The sequence below is a fragment of the Musa acuminata genome, unplaced genomic scaffold (genome assembly GCF_036884655.1).
Source record: "Musa acuminata AAA Group cultivar baxijiao unplaced genomic scaffold, Cavendish_Baxijiao_AAA HiC_scaffold_191, whole genome shotgun sequence".
NCBI classification, from domain to species: Eukaryota; Viridiplantae; Streptophyta; class Magnoliopsida; order Zingiberales; family Musaceae; genus Musa; species Musa acuminata.
In genome coordinates, this window is record NW_027020463.1 from 20,001 (window position 1) to 25,000 (window position 5,000).

Sequence of the window (5,000 nt, forward strand, 5' to 3'; positions counted from 1 at the left end):
ATTCCATTAGAAATGAGGATTCAGAATATCCCACATTGATCGATCAAACAGACATTCAGCAACTAAAAGAAAGATCGATTCTTTGGGATCCTTCCTTTCTTCAAACGGAACGAACAGAGATAGAATCAGATCGATTCCCGAAATGCCTTTTTGGATCTTCCTCAATGTCCCGGCTATTCACGGAACGTGAGAAGCAGATGAATAATCATCTGCTTCCGGAAGAAATCGAAGAATTTCTTGGGAATCCTACAAGATCAATTCGTTCTTTTTTCTCTGACAGATGGTCAGAACTTCATCTGGGTTCGAATCCTATTGAGAGGTCCACTAGAGATCAGAAATTTTTGAAGAAAAAACAAGATGTTTCTTTTGTCCCTTCCAGGCGATTGGAAAATAAAGAAATGGTTGATATATTCAAGATAATTATGTATTTACAAAATACCGTCTCAATTCATCCTATTTCATCAGATCCGGGATGTGATATGGTTCCGAAGGATGAACCGGATATGGACAGTTCCAATAAGATTTCATTCTTGAACAAAAATCCATTTTTTGATTTATTTCATCTATTCCATGACCGGAACAAAAGGGGATACACGTTACACCACGATTTTGAATCAGAAGAGAGATTTCAAGAAATGGCAGATCTATTCACTCTATCAATAACCGAGCCGGATCTGGTGTATCATAGGGGATTTGCCTTTTCTATTGATTCCTACGGGTTGGATCAAAAAAAATTCTTGAATGAGGTATTCAACTCCAGAGATGAATCGAAAAAGAAATCTTTATTGGTTCTACCTCCTCTTTTTTATGAAGAGAATGAATCTTTTTATCGAAGGATCAGAAAAAAATCGGTCCGGATCTACTGCGGGAATGATTTGGAAGATCCAAAACTAAAAACAGCGGTATTTGCTAGCAACAACATAATGGAGGCAGTCAATCAATATAGATTGATCCGAAATCTGATTCAAATCCAATATAGCACCTATGGGTACATAAGAAATGTATCTAATCGATTCTTTTTAATGAATAGATCCGATCGCAACTTCGAATATGGAATTCAAAGGGATCAAATAGGAAATGATACTCTGAATCATATAACTATAATGAAATATACGATCAACCAACATTTATCGAATTTGAAAAAGAGTCAGAAGAAATGGTTTGATCCTCTTTTTTCTCGAACCGAGAGATCCATGAATCGGGATCCTGATGTATATAGATACAAATGGTCCAATGAGAGCAAGAATTTCCAGGAACATTTGGAACATTTCGTTTCTGAACAGAAGAACCGTTTTCAAGTAGTGTTCGATCGGTTACGTATTAATCAATATTCGATTGATTGGTCCGAGGCTATCGACAAACAAAATTTGTCTAAGTCACTTCGTTTCTTTTTGTCCAAGTCACTTCCCTTTTTGTCCAAGTCACTTCCCTTTTTGTCCAAGTCACTTCCCCTTTTCTTTGTGAGTATCGGGAATATCCCCATTCATAGGTCCGAGATCCACATCCGTGAATTGAAAGGTCCGAATGATCAACTCCGCAATCAGTTGTTAGAATCAATAGGTGTTCAAATCGTTCATTTGAATAAATTGAAACCCTTCTTATTGGATGATCATGATACTTCCCAAAGACCGGAATTCTTTATCAATGGAGGAACAACATTACCATTTTTGTTCAAAAAGATACCAGAGTGGATGATTGACTCATTCTATACTAGAAATAATCGCAGGAAATCCTTTGATAACACGGATTCCTATTTCTCAATGATATTCCATGATCGAGACAATTGGCTGAATCCCGTGAAACCATTTCATAGAAGTTCATTGATATCTTCTTTTTATAAAGCAAATCGACTTCGATTCTTGAATGATCCAAATCACTTCTGGTTCTATTGTAACAAAAGATTCCCTTTTTATGTGGAAAAGACCCGTATCAATAATTATGATCTTACATATGGACAATTCCTCACTACCTTGTTCATTCGCAACAAAATATTTTCTTCGTGCGTCGGTAAAAAAAAACATATTTTTTTGGAGAGAGAGACTATTTCACCAATCGAGTCACAGGTATCTAACATATTCATACCTAAAGATTTTCCACAAAGTGGTGACAAAACGTATAACTTGTACAAATCTTTCCGTTTTCCAATTCGATCCGAGCCATTCGTTCGTAGAGCTATTTACTCGATCGCAGACATTTCTGCAACACCTCTAACAGAGAAACAAAGAGTCAATTTTGGAAGAACTTATTGTCAGCCTCTTTCAGATATGAATCTATCTGATTCAGAAGGGAAGAACTTGCATCGGTATCTCAGTTTCAATTCAAACATGGGTTTGATTCACACTCCATGTTCTGAGAAATATTTACCATCCGGAAAGAGGAAAAAAAAACGGAGTCTTTCTCTAAAGAAATGCGTTGAGAAACGGCAGATGTATAGAACCTTTCAACGAGATAGTGCTTTTTCAAATCTCTCAAAATGGAATCTGTTCCAAACAAAATGGAATCCGTTCCAAACATATATGCCATGGTTCCTTACTTTGACAGAGTGCAAATATCTAAATTTCACCCTTTTAGATACTTTTTCAGACCCATTGTCGATACTAAGTAGCAGTCACAAATTTGTATCCATTTTTCATGATATTATGCATGGATCAGATATATCATGGCCAATTCCTCAGAAGATTCTTCCACAATGGACTCTGATAAGTGAGATTTTGAGTCTGATAAGTGAGATTTCGAGGGAGTGTTTACAGAATCTTCTTCTGTCCGAAGAAATGATTCATCGAAATAATGAGTCACCCGTTCCATTGATATGGACACATCTGAGATCAACAAATGCTCGGGAGTTGGAGTTCCTCTATTCAATCTTTTCCCTTCTTCTTGTTGCTGGATATCTCGTTCGTATACATCTTCTCTTTGTTTCCCAAGCCTCTAGTGAGTTACAGACAGAGTTAGAAAAGATCAAATCTTTGATGATTCCATCATACATGATTGAGTTGCGAAAACTTTTGGATGGGTATCCTACATCTGAACTGAATTCTTTCTGGTTAAAGAATCTCTTTCTAGTTGTTCTGAAACAATTAGGAGATTCTCTGGAAGAAATACGGGGTTTTGCTTTTGGTGGCAACATGCTATTGGTCGCTTGTGGGGTCAAATCAATACGTTCTAGGAAGAAATATTTGAATATCAATCTCATCGATCTCATAAGTATCATATCAAATCCCATCAATCTCATAAGTATCATACCAAATCCCATCAATCGAATCACTTTTTCGAGAAATACGAGACATCTAAGTCGTACAAGTAAAGAGATCCATTCATTGATAAGAAAAAGAAAAAAGGTGAACGGTGATTGGATTGATGAGAAAATAGAATCCTGGGTCGCGAACAGTGATTCGATTGATGATGAAGAAAGAGAATTCTTGGTTCAGTTCTCCACCTTAACGACAGAAAAAAGGATTGATCAAATTCTATTGAGTCTGACTCATAGTGATCATTTATCAAAGAATGACTCTGGTTATCAAATGATTGAACAACCGGGATCAATTTACTTACGATACTTAGTTGACAAGTATATAATGAATTATGAGTTCAATGGATCCTGTTTAGCAGAAAGACGGATATTCCTTGCTCATTATCAGACAATTACTTATTCACAAACCTCGTGTGGGGCTAATAGTTTTCATTTCCCATCTCATGGAAAACCCTTTTCGCTCCGCTTAGCCCTATCCCCTTCTAGGAGTATTTTAGTGATAGGTTCTATAGGAACTGGACGATCCTATTTGGTCAAATACCTAGCGACAAACCCCTATGTTCCTTTCATTACGGTATTTCCGAACAAGTTCCCGGATGACAAGCCTAAAGATTATTTTATTGATGATATCGATTTTGATGATAGTGATAGTGACGATATCGATATTGATGATAGTGACGATATCGATATTGATGATAGTGACGATATTGATGATGACCTTGATACGGAGCTGCTAACTATGTATATGACGCCGAAAATAGACCGATTTGATATCACCTTTCAATTCGAATTAGCAAAAGCAATGTCTCCTTGCATAATATGGATTCCAAACATTCATGATCTGTATATGAATGAGTCGAATTACTTATCCCTCGGTCTATTAGAGAACTATCTCTCCAGAGATTGTGAAAGATGTTCCACTAGAAATATTCTTGTTATTGCTTCGACTCATATTCCCCAAAAAGTGGATCCCGCTCTAATAGCTCCGAATAAATTAAATACATGCATTAAGATACGAAGGCTTCTTATTCCGCAACAACGAAAGCACTTTTTCATTCTTTCATATACTAGGGGATTTCACTTGGAAAAGAAAATGTTCCATACTAACGGATTGGGGTCCATAACCATGGGTTCCAATGTACGAGATCTTGTAGCACTTATCAATGAGGCCCTATCAATTAGTATTACACAGAAGAAATCAATTATAGAAACTAATACAATTAGATTAGCTCTTCATAGACAAACTTGGGATTTGCGATCCCAGGTAAGATCGGTTCAGGATCATGGGATCCTTTTCTATCAGATAGGAAGGGCTGTTGCACAAAATGTACTTCTAAGTAATTGCCCCATAGATCCTATATCTATCTATATGAAGAAGAGATCAGAAGGGGATTCTTATTTGTACAAATGGTACTTCGAACTTGGAACGAGCATGAAGAAATTAACGATACTTCTTTATCTTTTGAGTTGTTCTGCCGGATCGGTCGCTCAAGATCTTTGGTCTTCACCCGGACCTGATGAAAAAAATTGGATCACTTCTTATAGATTCGTTGAGAATGATTCTGATCTAGTTCATGGCCTATTAGAAGTAGAAGGCGCTCTGGTGGGACCCTCACGGACAGAAAAAGATTGCAGTCAGTTTGATAATAATCGAGTGACATTACTTCTTCGGTCCGAACAGTTAGATATGATGCAAAACAGATCTTGTTCTATCGTTGATCAGAGATTTCTATATGAAAAATACGAATCG